Here is an 18281-nt window from a genome sequence, read left to right on the forward strand (position 1 = left end):
AATTTCTGTGTTTCATCGTCAATAAGATGGTCCAAGGGATACAATAAACCTGAATTGAAGCATCGGAATCTAAAACTGGACTCACAGGAGGGGTTTAAATCATAGAACGTTAGAGTGTCAGTTCTCTTGTACTTAAGTCGGGATTGTGCCTTTTGTATTAAATTCGGACGCAATTTCTGTGTTTCATCGTTAATAAGAAAATCCAAGGGATACAGTAAACCTGAAGTGAAGCATCGGAATCTAAAACTGGACTCACAGGAGAGGTTCAAATCATAGAAGGTAAGAGTGTCAGTCCTCTTGTACTTAAGTCGGCATTGTGCCTTTTGTATTAAATTCGGACGCAATTTCTGTGTTTCATCGTCAATAAGAAGTTCCAAGGGATACATTAAACCTGAAGTGAAGAATCGGAATCTAAAACTGGACACACAGGAGAGGTTCAAATCATAGAAAGTTAGAGCGTCATTCCTCTTGCACTTAAGTCGGCATTGTTCCTTTTGTATTAAATTCGGATGCAATTTCTGTGTTTCATCGTCAATAAGATGGTCCAAGGGATACAATAAACCTGAATTGAAGCATCGGTATCTAAAACTGGACTCACAGGAGAGGTTTAAATCATAGAACGTTAGAGTGTCAGTCCTCTTGTACTTAAGTCGGCATTGTGCCTTTTGTATTAAATTCGGACGCAATTTCTGTGTTTCATCGTTAATAAGAAAATCCAAGGGATACAGTAAACCTGAAGTGAAGCATCGGAATCTAAAACTGGACTCACAGGAGAGGTACGTATCATAGAAAGTTAGAGTGTCAGTCCTCTAGTACTTAAGTTGGCATTGTGAATTTTGTATTTAATTCGGATGCAATATCTCTGTCTCATCGTCAATAAGATGGTCCAAGGTATACAGTAAACCTGAAGTGAAGCATCGGAATCTAAAACTGGACTCACAGGAGAAGTTCAAATCATAGAAAGTTAGAGTGTCAGTCATCTTATACTTAAGTCGGCATTGTGCCTTTTGTATTAAATTCGGATGCAATTTCTGTGTTTCATCGTCAATAAGAAGGTCCAGGGGATACACTAAACCCGAAGTGAAGCATCGGAATCTAAAATTGGACTCACAGGAGAGGTTCACATCTAGAAAGTTAGACTGCCAGTCCTCTTGTGCTTAAGTCGGCATTGTTTTTTGTATTAAATTCGGATGCAATTTCTATGTTTCATCGTCAATAACAAGGACCAAGGGATACAGTAAACCTGAAGTGAAGCATCGGAATCTAAAACTGGACTCACAGGAGAGGTTGAAATCATAGAAAGTTAGAGTGTATGTCCGCTTGTACTTAAGTCGGAATGTTGCCTTTTGTATTAAATTCGGATGCAATATCTGTGCCTCATCGTCAATATGAAGGTCCAAGGTATACAGTAAACCTGAAGTGAAGCATAGGAATCTAAAACTGGACTCACAGGAGAGGTTCAAATCATAGAAAGTTAGAGTGTCGGTCCTCGTGTACTTAATTCGGCATTGTGCCTTTTGTATTACATTCAGATGCAATGTCTGTGTTTTATCGTCAATAACAAGGACCAAGGGATACAGTAAACCTGAAGTGAAGCATCGGAATCTAAAACTGGACTCACAGGAGAGGTTCAATTCATAGAAAGTTAGAGTGTTAGTCCTCTTGTACTTAAGGCGGCATTGTGCCTATTGTATTAAATTCGGATGCAATTTCTGTGTTTCATCGCCAATAAGAAGGTCCAAGGGATACAGTGAACCTAAAGTGAAGCATCGGAATCTAAAACTGGACTCACAGGAGGGGTTCAAATCATAGAAAGTTAGAGTGTCGGTCCTCTTGTACTTAATTCGGCATTGTGCCTTTTGTATTACATTCGGATGCATTTTCTGTGTTTCATCGTCAATAAGAAGGTCCAAGGGATACAGTAAACCTGAAGTGAAGCATCGGAATCTAAAACTGGACTCACAGGAGAGATTCAAATCATAGAAAGGTGGAGTGTCAGACCTCTTGTACATACGTCGGCATTATGCATTTTGAATTTAATTCCGATGTAATTTCTGTGTTTCATCGTCAATAAGAAGGTGCAAGGTATACAGTAAATCTGAATTGAAGGATTGGAATCTAAAACTGGACACACAATATAGGTTCAAATCATAGAAAGTTAGAGTGTCAGTCCTCTTGTACTTAAGTCGGCATTGTGCCTTTTGTATTAAATTCGGATGCAATTTCTGTATTTCATCGTCAATAAGAAGGTCCAAGGGATACAGTAAACCAGAAGTGAAGCACCGGAATCTAAAACTGGACTCACAGGAGAGGTTCTAATCATAGAAAGTTAGAGAGCGTCAGTACTCTTGTACTTAAGTCGGCATTGTGCCTTTTGAATTTAATTCCGATGCAATATCTGTGTTTCATCGTCAATGAGAAGGTGCAAGGTATACAGTAAACCTGAAGTGAAGCATCGGAATCTAATACTGGACTCACAGGAGAGGTTCAAATCATAGAGAGTTAGAGTGTCAGTCCTCTTGTAATTAAGTCGGCATTGTGCCTTTTGAATTTAATTCCGATGCAATATCTGTGTTTCATTGTCAATAAGAAGGTCCAAGGGATACAGTAATCCTGAAGTGAAGCATCGGAATCTAAAACTGGACTCACAGGAGAGGTTCAAATCATAGAAATTTAGAGTGTCAGTCCTCTTGTACTTAAGTCGGCATTGTGCCTTTTGTATTAAATTCGGATGCAATTTCTGTGTTTCATCGTCAATAAGATGGTCCAAGGGATACAATAAACCTGAATTGAAGCATCGGTATCTAAAACTGGACTCACAGGAGAGGTTTAAATCATAGAACGTTAGAGTGTCAGTCCTCTTGTACTTAAGTCGGCATTGTGCCTTTTGTATTAAATTCGGTCGCAATTTCTGTGTTTCATCGTTAATAAGAAAATCCAAGGGATACAGTAAACCTGAAGAGAAGCATCGGAATCTAAAACTGGACTCACAGGAGAGGTTCGAATCATAGAAAGTTAGAGTGTCAGTCCTCTAGTACTTAAGTTGGCATTGTGAATTTTGTATTTAATTCGGATGCAATAACTCTGTCTCATCGTCAATAAGATGGTCCAAGGTATACAGTAAACCTGAAGTGAAGCATCGGAATCTAAAACTGGACTCACAGGAGAAGTTCAAATCATAGAAAGTTACAGTGTCAGTCATCTTGTACTTAAGTCGGCATTGTGCCTTTTGTATTAAATTCGGATGCAATTTCTGTGCTTCATCGTCAATAAGAAGGTCCAGGGGATACACTAAGCCCGAAGTGAAGCATCGGAATCTGAAATTGGACTCACAGGAGAGGTTCACATCTAGAAAGTTAGACTGCCAGTCCTCTTGTACTTAAGTCGGCATTGTTTTTTGTATCAAATTCGGATGCAATTTCTATGTTTCATCGTCAATAACAAGGACCAAGGGATACAGTAAACCTGAAGTGAAGCATCGGAATCTAAAACTGGACTCACAGGAGAGGTTGAAATCATAGAAAGTTAGAGTGTATGTCCGCTTGTACCTAAGTCGGAATGTTGCCTTTTGTATTAAATTCGGATGCAATATCTGTGCCTCATCGTCAATATGAAGGTCCAAGGTATACAGTAAACCTGAAGTGAAGCATAGGAATCTAAAACTGGACTCACAGGAGAGGTTCAAATCATAGAAAGTTAGAGTGTCGGTCCTCGTGTACTTAATTCGGCATTGTGCTTTTGTATTACATTCAGATGCAATGTCTGTGTTTTATCGTCAATAACAAGGACCAAGGGATACAGTAAACCTGAAGTGAAGCATCGGAATCTAAAACTGGTCTCACCGGAGAGGTTGAAATCATAGATAGTTAGAGTGTCAGTCCACTTGTACTTAAGTCGGCATTGTGCCTTTTGTTTTAAATTCGGATGCAATTTCTGTGTTTCATCGTCAATAAGACGGTCCAAGGGATACAGTAAACATGAAGTGAAGCATCGGAATCTAAAACTGGACTCACAGGAGAGGTTCAAATCATAGAAATATAGAGTGTCACTCCTCTTGTACCTAAGTCGGCATTGTGCCTTTTGTATTAAATTCCGATGCAATTTCTATGTTTCATCGTCAATAAGATGGTCCAAGGTATACAGTAACCCTGAAGTGACGCATCGGTATCTAAAACTGGACGCACCGGAGAGGTTCAAATCATAGAAAGTTAGAGTGTCAGTCCTCTTGTACTTAAGTCGGCATTGTGCCTTTTGTATTAAATTCGGATGCAATTTCTGTGTTTCATCGTCAATAAGAAAGTCCATGGGATACAGTAAACCTGAAGTGAAGCATCGTAATCTAAAACTGGACTCACAGGAGACTTTCAAATCACAGAAACTTAGAGTGTCAGTCCTCTTGTACTTAAGTCGGCATTGTGCCTTTTGTATTAAATTCGGATGCAATTTCTGTGTTTCATCGTCAATAAGAAGGTCCAAGGGATACAGTAAACCTGAAGTGAAGCATCGGAATCAAAATCTGGACTCACAGGAGGGGTTCAAATCATAGAAAGTTAGAGTGTCAGTCCTCTTGTACTTATGTCGGTATTGTGCCTCTTGTATTTAATTCGGATGCAAATTCTCTGTTTCATCGTCAATAAGAAGGTCCAAGGGATACAGTAAACCTGAAGTGAAGCATCGGAATCTAAAACTGGACTCACAGGAGAGATTCAAATCATAGAAAGGTGGAGTGTCAGACCTCTTGTACATACGTCGGCATTATGCATTTTGAATTTAATTCCGATGCAATTTCTGTGTTTCATCGTCAATAAGAAGGTGCAAGGTATACAGTAAATCTGAATTGAAGCATTGGAATCTAAAACTGGACACACAATAGAGGTTCAAATCATAGAAAGTTAGAGTGTCAGTCCTCTTGTACTTAAGTCGGCATTGTGCCTTTTGTATTAAATTCGGATGCAATTTCTGTATTTCATCGTCAATAAGAAGGTCCAAGGGATACAGTAAACCAGAAGTGAAGCACCGGAATCTAAAACTGGACTCACAGGAGAGGTTCTAATCATAGAAAGTTAGAGAGCGTCAGTACTCTTGTACTTAAGTCGGCATTGTGCCTTTTGAATTTAATTCCGATGCAATATCTGTGTTTCATCGTCAATGAGAAGGTGCAAGGTATACAGTAAACCTGAAGTGATGCATCGGAATCTAATACTGGACTCATAGGAGAGGTTCAAATCATAGAGAGTTAGAGTGTCAGTCCTTTTGTAATTAAGTCGGCATTGTGCCTTTTGAATTTAATTCCGATGCAATATCTGTGTTTCATTGTCAATAAGAAGGTCCAAGGGTTACAGTAATCCTGAAGTGAAGCATCGGAATCTAAAACTGGACTCACAGGAGAGGTTTAAATCATAGAACGTTAAAGTGTCAGTCCTCTTGTACTTAAGTCGGCATTGTGCCTTTTGTATTAAATTCGGACGCAATTTCTGTGTTTCATCGTTAATATGAAAATCCAAGGGATACAGTAAACCTGAAGTGAAGCATCGGAATCTAAAACTGGACTCACAGGAGAGGTTCGAATCATAGAAAGTTAGAGTGTCAGTCCTCTAGTACTTAAGTTGGCATTGTGAATTTTGTATTTAATTCGGATGCAATATCTCTGTCTCATCGTCAATAAGATGGTCCAAGGTATACAGTAAACCTGAAGTGAAGCATCGGAATCTAAAACTGGACTCACAGGAGAAGTTCAAATCATAGAAAGTTACAGTGTCAGTCATCTTGTACTTAAGTCGGCATTGTGCCTTTTGTATTAAATTCGGATGCAATTTCTGTGTTTCATCGTCAATAAGAAGGTCCAGGGGACACACTAAACCCGAAGTGAAGCATCGGAATCTAAAATTGGACTCACAGGAGAGGTTTACATCTAGAAAGTTAGACTGCCAGTCCGCTTGTACTTAAGTCGGCATTGTTTTTTGTATTAAATTCGGATGCAATTTCTATGTTTCATCGTCAATAACAAGGACCAAGGGATACAGTAAACCTGAAGTGAAGCATCGGAATCTAAAACTGGACTCACAGGAGAGGTTGAAATCATAGAAAGTTAGAGTGTATGTCCGCTTGTACTTAAGTCGGAATGTTGCCTTTTGTATTAAATTCGGATGCAATATCTGTGCCTCATCGTCAATATGAAGGTCCAAGGTATACAGTAAACCTGAAGTGAAGCATAGGAATCTAAAACTGGACTCACAGGAGAGGTTCAAATCATAGAAAGTTAGAGTGTCGGTCCTCGTGTACTTAATTCGGCATTGTGCCTTTTGTATTACATTCAGATGCAATGTCTGTGTTTTATCGTCAATAACAAGGACCAAGGGATACAGTAAACCTGAAGTGAAGCATCGGAATCTAAAACTGGACTCACAGGAGAAGTTCAATTCATAGAAAGTTAGAGTGTCAGTCCTCTTGTACTTAAGGCGGCATTGTGCCTATTGTATTAAATTCGTATGCAATTTCTGTGTTTCATCGCCAATAAGAAGGTCCAAGGGATACAGTGAACCTAAAGTGAAGCATCGGAATCTAAAACTGGACTCACAGGAGGGGTTCAAATCATAGAAAGTTAGAGTGTCGGTCCTCTTGTACTTAATTCGGCATTGTGCCTATTGTATTAAATTCGTATGCAATTTCTGTGTTTCATCGCCAATAAGAAGGTCCAAGGGATACAGTAACCCTGAAGTGACGCATCGGTATCTGAAACTGGACGCACCGGAGAGGTTCAAATCATAGAAAGTTAGAGTGTCAGTCCTCTTGTACTTAAGTCGGCATTGTGCCTTTTGTATTAAATTCGGATGCAATTTCTGTGTTTCATCGTCAATAAGAAAGTCCAAGGGATACAGTAAACCTGAAGTGAAGCATCATAATCTAAAACTGGACTCACAGGAGACTTTCAAATCACAGAAAGTTAGAGTGTCAGTCCTCTTGTACTTAAGTCGGCATTGTGCAATTTGTATTTATTTTGGCTGCAATTTCTGTGTTTCATCGTCAATAAGAAGGTCGAAGGGATACAGTAAGCACGAAGTGAAGAATCGAAATCCAAAACTGGACTCACAGGAGAGGTCAAATCATAGAAAGTTAGAGTGTCAGTCCACTTGTACTTAAGTCGGCATTGTGCATTTTGTTTTAAATTCGGATGCAATTTCTGTGTTTCATCGTCAATAAGAAGATCCAAGGGATACAGTAAACCTGAAGTGAAGCATCGGAATCAAAATCTGGACTCACAGGAGGGGTTCAAATCACAGAAAGTTAGAGAGTGTCAGTCCTCTTGTACTTAAGTCAGCATTGTGCCTTTTGTATTAAATTCGGATGCAATTTCTGTGTTTCATCGTCAATAAGAAGGTCCAAGGGATACAGTGAACCTAAAATGAAGCATCGGAATCTAAAACTGGACTCACAGGAGAGGTCAAATCATAGTAAGTTAGAGTTTCAGTCCTCTTGTACTTTAGTCGGTATTGTGCCTTTTGTATTCAATTCGGATGCAATTTCTGTGTTTCATCGTCATTAAGAAGGTCCAAGGGATACAGTAAACCTGAAGTGAAGCATCGGAATCTAAAACTGGACTCACAGGAGAGGTTCAAATCATAGAAATGTAGAGTGACAGACCTCTTGTACTTAAGTCGGCATTGTGCCTTTTGTATTAAATTCGGATGCAATTTCTGTATTTCATCGTCAATAAGAAGGTCCAAGGGATACAGTAAACCGGAAGTGTAGCACCGGAATCTAAAACTGGACTCACAGGAGAGGTTCTAATCATAGAAAGTTAGAGTGTGTCAGTACTCTTGTACTTAAGTCGGCATTGTGCTTTTTGAATTTAAATCCGATGCAATTTCTGTGTTTCATCGTCAATGAGAAGGTGCAAGGTATACAGTAAACCTGAAGTGAAGCATCGGAATCTAAAACTGGACTCACAGGAGACGTTCAAATCATAGAGGGTTAGAGTGTTAGTCCTCTTGTACTTAAGTCGGCATTGTGCCTTTTGTATTAAATTCGGACGCAATTTCTGTGTTTCATCGTCAATAAGAAGATCCAGGGGATATAGTAAACCTGAAGTGAAGCATCGGAATCTATAACTGGTCTCACAGGAGAGGTTCAAATCATAGAAGGTAAGAGTGTCAGTCCTCTTGTACTTAAGTCGGCATTGTGCCTTTTGTATTAAATCCGGACGCAATTTCTGTGTTTCATCGTCAATAAGAAGTTCCAAGGGATACAGTAAACCTGAAGTGAAGAATCGGAATCTAAAACTGGACTCACAGGAGAGGTTCAAATCATACAAAGTTAGAGCGTCAGTCCTCTTGCACTTAAGTCGGCATTGTTCCTTTTGTATTAAATTCGGATGCAATTTCTGTGTTTCATCGTCAATAAGATGGTCCAAGGGATACAATAAACCTGAATTGAACCATCGGAATCTAAAACTGGACTCACAGGAGGGGTTTAAATCATAGAACGTTAGAGTGTCAGTTCTCTTGTACTTAAGTCGGCATTGTGCCTTTTGTATTAAATTCGGACGCAATTTCTGTGTTTCATCGTTAATAAGAAAATCCAAGGGATACAGTAAACCTGAAGTGAAGCATCGGAATCTAAAACTGGACTCACAGGAGAGGTTCAAATCATAGAAGGTAAGAGTGTCAGTCCTCTTGTACTTAAGTCGGCATTGTGCCTTTTGTATTAAATTCGGACGCAATTTCTGTGTTTCATCGTCAATAAGAAGTTCCAAGGGATACATTAAACCTGAAGTGAAGAATCGGAATCTAAAACTGGACACACAGGAGAGGTTCAAATCATAGAAAGTTAGAGCGTCATTCCTCTTGCACTTAAGTCGGCATTGTTCCTTTTGTATTAAATTCGGATGCAATTTCTGTGTTTCATCGTCAATAAGATGGTCCAAGGGATACAATAAACCTGAATTGAAGCATCGGCATCTAAAACTGGACTCACAGGAGAGGTTTAAATCATAGAACGTTAGAGTGTCAGTCCTCTTGTACTTAAGTCGGCATTGTGCCTTTTGTATTAAATTCGGACGCAATTTCTGTGTTTCATCGTTAATAAGAAAATCCAAGGGATACAGTAAACCTGAAGTGAAGCATCGGAATCTAAAACTGGACTCACAGGAGAGGTACGTATCATAGAAAGTTAGAGTGTCAGTCCTCTAGTACTTAAGTTGGCATTGTGAATTTTGTATTTAATTCGGATGCAATATCTCTGTCTCATCGTCAATAAGATGGTCCAAGGTATACAGTAAACCTGAAGTGAAGCATCGGAATCTAAAACTGGACTCACAGGAGAAGTTCAAATCATAGAAAGTTAGAGTGTCAGTCATCTTATACTTAAGTCGGCATTGTGCCTTTTGTATTAAATTCGGATGCAATTTCTGTGTTTCATCGTCAATAAGAAGGTCCAGGGGATACACTAAACCCGAAGTGAAGCATCGGAATCTAAAATTGGACTCACAGGAGAGGTTCACATCTAGAAAGTTAGACTGCCAGTCCTCTTGTACTTAAGTCGGCATTGTGTTTTGTATTAAATTCGGATGCAATTTCTATGTTTCATCGTCAATAACAAGGACCAAGGGATACAGTAAACCTGAAGTGAAGCATCGGAATCTAAAACTGGACTCACAGGAGAGGTTGAAATCATAGAAAGTTAGAGTGTATGTCCGCTTGTACTTAAGTCGGAATGTTGCCTTTTGTATTAAATTCGGATGCAATATCTGTGCCTCATCGTCAATATGAAGGTCCAAGGTATACAGTAAACCTGAAGTGAAGCATAGGAATCTAAAACTGGACTCACAGGAGAGGTTCAAATCATAGAAAGTTAGAGTGTCGGTCCTCGTGTACTTAATTCGGCATTGTGCCTTTTGTATTACATTCAGATGCAATGTCTGTGTTTTATCGTCAATAACAAGGACCAAGGGATACAGTAAACCTGAAGTGAAGCATCGGAATCTAAAACTGGACTCACAGGAGAGGTTCAATTCATAGAAAGTTAGAGTGTTAGTCCTCTTGTACTTAAGGCGGCATTGTGCCTATTGTATTAAATTCGGATGCAATTTCTGTGTTTCATCGCCAATAAGAAGGTCCAAGGGATACAGTGAACCTAAAGTGAAGCATCGGAATCTAAAACTGGACTCACAGGAGTGGTTCAAATCATAGAAAATTAGAGTGTCGGTCCTCTTGTACTTAATTCGGCATTGTGCCTTTTGTATTACATTCGGATGCATTTTCTGTGTTTCATCGTCAATAAGAAGGTCCAAGGGATACAGTAAACCTGAAGTGAAGCATCGGAATCTAAAACTGGACTCACAGGAGAGATTCAAATCATAGAAAGGTGGAGTGTCAGACCTCTTGTACATACGTCGGCATTATGCATTTTGAATTTAATTCCGATGTAATTTCTGTGTTTCATCGTCAATAAGAAGGTGCAAGGTATACAGTAAATCTGAATTGAAGCATTGGAATCTAAAACTGGACACACAATATAGGTTCAAATCATAGAAAGTTAGAGTGTCAGTCCTCTTGTACTTAAGTCGGCATTGTGCCTTTTGTATTAAATTCGGATGCAATTTCTGTATTTCATCGTCAATAAGAAGGTCCAAGGGATACAGTAAACCAGAAGTGAAGCACCGGAATCTAAAACTGGACTCACAGGAGAGGTTCTAATCATAGAAAGTTAGAGAGCGTCAGTACTCTTGTACTTAAGTCGGCATTGTGCCTTTTGAATTTAATTACGATGCAATATCTGTGTTTCATCGTCAATGAGAAGGTGCAAGGTATACAGTAAACCTGAAGTGAAGCATCGGAATCTAATACTGGACTCACAGGAGAGGTTTAAATCATAGAGAGTTAGAGTGTCAGTCCTCTTGTAATTAAGTCGGCATTGTGCCGTTTGAATTTAATTCCGATGCAATATCTGTGTTTCATTGTCAATAAGAAGGTCCAAGGGATACAGTAATCCTGAAGTGAAGCATCGGAATCTAAAACTGGACTCACAGGAGAGGTTCAAATCATAGAAAGTTAGAGTGTCAGTCCTCTAGTACTTAAGTTGGCATTGTGAATTTTGTATTTAATTCGGATGCAATATCTCTGTCTCATCGTCAATAAGATGGTCCAAGGTATACAGTAAACCTGAAGTGAAGCATCGGAATCTAAAACTGGACTCACAGGAGAAGTTCAAATCATAGAAAGTTACAGTGTCAGTCATCTTGTACTTAAGTCGGCATTGTGCCTTTTGTATTAAATTCGGATGCAATTTCTGTGTTTCATCGTCAATAAGAAGGTCCAGGGGATACACTAAACCCGAAGTGAAGCATCGGAATCTGAAATTGGACTCACAGGAGAGGTTCACATCTAGAAAGTTAGACTGCCAGTCCTCTTGTACTTAAGTCGGCATTGTTTTTTGTATTAAATTCGGATGCAATTTCTATGTTTCATCGTCAATAACAAGGACCAAGGGATACAGTAAACCTGAAGTGAAGCATCGGAATCTAAAACTGGACTCACAGGAGAGGTTGAAATCATAGAAAGTTAGAGTGTATGTCCGCTTGTACTTAAGTCGGAATGTTGCCTTTTGTATTAAATTCGGATGCAATATCTGTGCCTCATCGTCAATATGAAGGTCCAAGGTATACAGTAAACCTGAAGTGAAGCATAGGAATCTAAAACTGGACTCACAGGAGAGGTTCAAATCATAGAAAGTTAGAGTGTCGGTCCTCGTGTACTTAATTCGGCATTGTGCCTTTTGTATTACATTCAGATGCAATGTCTGTGTTTTATCGTCAATAACAAGGACCAAGGGATACAGTAAACCTGAAGTGAAGCATCGGAATCTAAAACTGGTCTCACCGGAGAGGTTGAAATCATAGATAGTTAGAGTGTCAGTCCACTTGTACTTAAGTCGGCATTGTGCCTTTTGTTTTAAATTCGGATGCAGTTTCTGTGTTTCATCGTCAATAAGACGGTCCAAGGGATACAGTAAACATGAAGTGAAGCATCGGAATCTAAAACTGGACTCACAGGAGAGGTTCAAATCATAGAAATATAGAGTGTCACTCCTCTTGTACCTAAGTCGGCATTGTGCCTTTTGTATTAAATTCCGATGCAATTTCTATGTTTCATCGTCAATAAGATGGTCCAAGGTATACAGTAACCCTGAAGTGACGCATCGGTATCTAAAACTGGACGCACCGGAGAGGTTCAAATCATAGAAAGTTAGAGTGTCAGTCCTCTTGTACTTAAGTCGGCATTGTGCCTTTTGTATTAAATTCGGATGCAATTTCTGTGTTTCATCGTCAATAAGAAAGTCCATGGGATACAGTAAACCTGAAGTGAAGCATCGTAATCTAAAACTGGACTCACAGGAGACTTTCAAATCACAGAAACTTAGAGTGTCAGTCCTCTTGTACTTAAGTCGGCATTGTGCAATTTGTATTTATTTTGGCTGCAATTTCTGTGTTTCATCGTCAATAAGAAGGTCCAAGGCATACAGTAAGCACGAAGTGAAGCATCGAAATCCAAAACTGGACTCACAGGAGAGGTCAAATCATAGAAAGTTAGAGTGTCAGTCCACTTGAACTTAAGTCGGCATTGTGCATTATGTTTTAAATTCGGATGCAATTTCTGTGTTTCATCGTCAATAAGAAGGTCCAAGGGATACAGTAAACCTGAAGTGAAGCATCGGAATCAAAATCTGGACTCACAGGAGGGGTTCAAATCATAGAAAGTTAGAGTGTCAGTCCTCTTGTACTTATGTCGGTATTGTGCCTCTTGTATTTAATTCGGATGCAATTTCTCTGTTTCATCGTCAATAAGAAGGTCCAACGGATACAGTAAACCTGAAGTGAAGCATCGGAATCTAAAACTGGACTCACAGGAGAGATTCAAATCATAGAAAGGTGGAGTGTCACACCTCTTGTACATACGTCGGCATTATGCATTTTGAATTTAATTCCGATGCAATTTCTGTGTTTCATCGTCAATAAGAAGGTGCAAGGTATACAGTAAATCTGAATTGAAGCATTGGAATCTAAAACTGGACACACAATAGAGGTTCAAATCATAGAAAGTTAGAGTGTCAGTCCTCTTGTACTTAAGTCGGCATTGTGCCTTTTGTATTAAATTCGGATGCAATTTCTGTATTTCATCGTCAATAAGAAGGTCCAAGGGATACAGTAAACCAGAAGTGAAGCACCGGAATCTAAAACTGGACTCACAGGAGAGGTTCTAATCATAGAAAGTTAGAGAGCGCCAGTACTCTTGTACTTAAGTCGGCATTGTGCCTTTTGAATTTAATTCCGATGCAATATCTGTGTTTCATCGTCAATGAGAAGGTGCAAGGTATACAGTAAACGTGAAGTGAAGCATCGGAATCTAATACTGGACTCATAGGAGAGGTTCAAATCATAGAGAGTTAGAGTGTCAGTCCTCTTGTAATTAAGTCGGCATTGTGCCTTTTGAATTTAATTCCGATGCAATATCTGTGTTTCATTGTCAATAAGAATGTCCAAGGGATACAGTAATCCTGAAGTGAAGCATCGGTATCTAAAACTGGACTCACGGGAGAGGTTTAAATCATAGAACGTTAGAGTGTCAGTCCTCTTGTACTTAAGTCGGCATTGTGCCTTTTGTATTAAATTCGGACGCAATTTCTGTGTTTCATCGTTAATAAGAAAATCCAAGGGATACAGTAAACCTGAAGTGAAGCATCGGAATCTAAAACTGGACTCACAGGAGAGGTTCGAATCATAGAAAGTTAGAGTGTCAGTCCTCTAGTACTTAAGTTGGCATTGTGAATTTTGTATTTAATTCGGATGCAATATCTCTGTCTCATCGTCAATAAGATGGTCCAAGGTATACAGTAAACCTGAAGTGAAGCATCGGAATCTAAAACTGGACTCACAGGAGAAGTTCAAATCATAGAAAGTTACAGTGTCAGTCATCTTGTACTTAAGTCGGCATTGTGCCTTTTGTATTAAATTCGGATGCAATTTCTGTGTTTCATCGTCAATAAGAAGGTCCAGGGGATACACTAAACCCGAAGTGAAGCATCGGAATCTAAAATTGGACTCACAGGAGAGGTTCACATCTAGAAAGTTAGACTGCCAGTCCTCTTGTACTTAAGTCGGCATTGTTTTTTGTATTAAATTCGGATGCAATTTCTATGTTTCATCGTCAATAACAAGGACCAAGGGATACAGTAAACCTGAAGTGAAGCATCGGAATCTAAAACTGGACTCACAGGAGAGGTTGAAATCATAGAAAGTTAGAGTGTATGTCCGCTTGTACTTAAGTCGGAATGTTGCCTTTTGTATTAAATTCGAATGCAATATCTGTGCCTCATCGTCAATATGAAGGTCCAAGGTATACAGTAAACCTGAAGTGAAGCATAGGAATCTAAAACTGGACTCACAGGAGAGGTTCAAATCATAGAAAGTTAGAGTGTCGGTCCTCGTGTACTTAATTCGGCATTGTGCCTTTTGTATTACATTCAGATGCAATGTCTGTGTTTTATCGTCAATAACAAGGACCAAAGGATACAGTAAACCTGAAGTGAAGCATCGGAATCTAAAACTGGACTCACAGGAGAGGTTCAATTCATAGAAAGTTAGAGTGTCAGTCCTCTTGTACTTAAGGCGGCATTGTGCCTATTGTATTAAATTCGTATGCAATTTCTGTGTTTCATCGCCAATAAGAAGGTCCAAGGGATACAGTGAACCTAAAGTGAAGCATCGGAATCTAAAACTGGACTCACAGGAGTGGTTCAAATCATAGAAAGTTAGAGTGTCGGTCCTCTTGTACTTAATTCGGCATCGTGCCTTTTGTATTACATTCGGATGCATTTTCTGTGTTTCATCGTCAATAAGAAGGTCCAAGGGATACAGTAAACCTGAAGTGAAGCATCGGAATCTAAATCTGGTCTCTCCGGAGAGGTTGAAATCATAGATAGTTAGAGTGTCAGTCCACTTGTACTTAGGTCGGCATTGTGCCTTTTGGATTAAATTCGGATGCAATTTCTGTGTTTCATCGTCAATAAGACGGTCCAAGGGATACAGTAAACATGAAGTGAAGCATCGGAATCTAAAACTGGACTCACAGGGGAGGTTCAAATCATAAAAAGATAGAGTGTCACTCCTCTTGTACCTAAGTCGGCATTGTGCCTTTTGTATTAAATTCCGATGCAATTTCTATGTTTCATCGTCAATAAGATGGTCCAAGGTATACAGTAACCCTGAAGTGACGCATCGGTATCTAAAACTGGACGCACCGGAGAGGTTCAAATCATAGAAAGTTAGAGTGTCAGTCCTCTTGTACTTAAGTCGGCATTGTGCCTTTTGTATTAAATTCGGATGCAATTTCTGTGTTTCATCGTCAATAAGAAAGTCCAAGGGATACAGTAAACCTGAAGTGAAGCATCGTAATCTAAAACTGGACTCACAGGAGACTTTCAAATCACAGAAAGTTAGAGTGTCAGTCCTCTTGTACTTAAGTCGGCATTGTGCAATTTGTATTTATTTTGGCTGCAATTTCTGTGTTTCATCGTCAATAAGAGGGTCCAAGGGATACAGTAAGCACGAAGTGAAGCATCGAAATCCAAAACTGGACTCACAGGAGAGGTCAAATCATAGAAAGTTAGAGTGTCAGTCCACTTGTACTTAAGTCGGCATTGTGCATTTTGTTTTAAATTCGGATGCAATTTCTGTGTTTCATCGTCAATAAGAAGGTCCAAGGGATACAGTAATCCTGAAGTGAAGCATCGGAATCTAAAACTGGACTCACAGGAGAGGTTCAAATCATAGAAATTTAGAGTGTCAGTCCTCTTGTACTTAAGTCGGCATTGTGCCTTTTGTATTAAATTCGGATGCAATTTCTGTGTTTCATCGTCAATAAGAAGGTCCAAGGGATACAGTAAACCTGAAGTGAAGCATCGGAATCTGAATCTGGACTCACAGGAGAGGTACAAATCATAGAAAGTTAGAGTGTCAGTCCTCTTGTACTTAAGTCGGCATTGTGCCTTTTGTATTCAATTCGGATGCAATTTCTGAGTTTCATCGTCAGTAAGAAGGTCCAAGGGATACAGTAAACCTGAAGCGAAGCATCGGAATCTAAAACTGGACTCACTGGAGAGGTTCGAATCACAGAAAGTTAGAGTGTCAGTCCTCTTGTACTTAAGTCGGCTTTGTGCCTTTTGTATTAAATTCGGATGCTATTTCTGTGTTCCTTCGTCAATAAGAAGGTCCAAGGGATACAGTAAACCTGAAGTGGTGCATCGGAATCTAAAACTGGACTCACAGCGTAGGTTCAAATCATAGAAAGTTAGAGTGACAGTCCTCTTGTACTTAAGTCGGCATTGTGCCTTTTGTATTAATTTCGGATAAAATTTCTTTGTTTCATCGTCAATAAGAAGGTGCAAGGGATACAGTAAACCTGGAGTGAAGAATCGGAATCTAAATCTGGACTCTCAGGAGACGTTCAAATCATAGAAAGTTAGAGTGTCAGTCCTCTTGTACTTAAGCCGCTATTGTGCATTTTGTATTAAATTTGGATGCAATTTCTGTGTTTCATGGTCAATAGGAATGTCCATGGGATACAGTAAACACGAGGTGAAGCATCGGAATCTAAAACTGGACTTACAGGGGAGGTTCAAATCATCGAAAGTTCCAGTGTCAGTCCACTTGTACTTAAGTCGGCATTGTGTCTTTTGTATTAAATTTGGAGGCAATTTTTTGTGTTTCATCGTCAATAAGAAGGTCCAAGGGATACAGTAAACCTGAAGTGAAGCATCGGAATCTAAAACTGGACTCACAGGAGAGCTTCAAATCATAGAAAGTTAGAGTGTCAGTCCTCTTGTACTTAAGTCGGCATTGTGCCTTTTGTATTAAATTCGGATGCAATTTCTGTGATTCATCGTCAATAGGAATGTCCAAGGGATACAGTAAACACGAGGTGAAGCATCGGAATTTAAAACTGGACTCACAGGAGAGGTTCAAATCATAGAAAGTTAGAGTGACAGTCCTCTTGTACTTAAGTCGGCATTGTGCCCTTTGTATTAAATTCGAATTCAATTTCTGTGTTTCATCGTCACTAAGAAGGTCCAAGGGATACAGTAAACCTGAAGTGAAGCATCGGAATCTAAAACTGGACTCACAGGAGAGGTCCAAATCACAGAAAGTTAGAGTGTTAGTCCTCTTATACTTAATTCGGCATTGTGCCTTTTGTATTCAATTCGGATGCAATTTCTGTATTTCATCGTCAATAAGAAGGTCCAAGGGATACAGTAAACCTGAAGTGAAGCATCGGAATCTAAAACTGGACTCACAGCATAGGTTCAAATCATAGAAAGTTAGAGTGACAGTCCTCTTGTACTTAAGTCGGCATTGTGCCCTTTGTATTAAATTCGGATAAAATTTCTTTGTTTCATCGTCAATAAGAAGGTGCAAGGGATACAGTAAACCTGGAGTGAAGCATCGGAATCGAAATCTGGACTCTCAGGAGACGTTCAAATCATGGAAAATTAGAGTGTCAGTCCTCTTGTACTTAAGCCGGCATTGTGCTTTTTGTATTAAATTCGAATGCAATTTCTGTGTTTCATCGTCAATAAGAAGGTCCAAGGGATACAGTAAACCAGAAGTGAAGCATCGGAATCTAAAACTGGACTCACAGCATAGGTTCAAATCATAGAAAGTTAGAGTGACAGTCCTCTTGTACTTAAGTCGGCATTGTGCCTTTTGTATTCAATTCGGATAAAATTTCTTTGTTTCATCGTCAATAAGAAGGTGCAAGGGATACAGTAAACCTGGAGTGAAGCATCGGAATCTAAATCTGGACTCTCAGGAGACGTTCAAATCATAGAAAGTTAGAGTGTCAGTCCTCTTGTACTTAAGCCGGTATTGTGCATTTTGTATTAAATTTGGATTCAATTTCTGTGTTTCATCGTCAATAGGAATGTCCAAGGGATACAGTAAACACGAGGTGAAGCATCGGAATCTAAAACTGGACTTACAGGAGAGGTTCAAATCATCGAAAGTTCGAGTGTCAGTCCACTTGTACTTAAGTCGGCATTGCGTCTTTTGTATTAAATTTGGAGGCAATTTTTTGTGTTTCATCGTCAATAAGAAGGTCCAAGGGATACAGTAAACCTGAAGTGAAGCATCGGAATCTAAAACTGGACTCACAGGAGAGGTTCAAATCATAGAAAGTTAGAGTGTCAGTCCTCTTGTACTTAAGTCGCATTGTGCCTTTTGTATTAAATTC

The sequence above is a fragment of the Schistocerca americana genome, chromosome 4 (assembly GCF_021461395.2).
Source record: "Schistocerca americana isolate TAMUIC-IGC-003095 chromosome 4, iqSchAmer2.1, whole genome shotgun sequence".
NCBI lineage: Eukaryota > Metazoa > Arthropoda > Insecta > Orthoptera > Acrididae > Schistocerca > Schistocerca americana.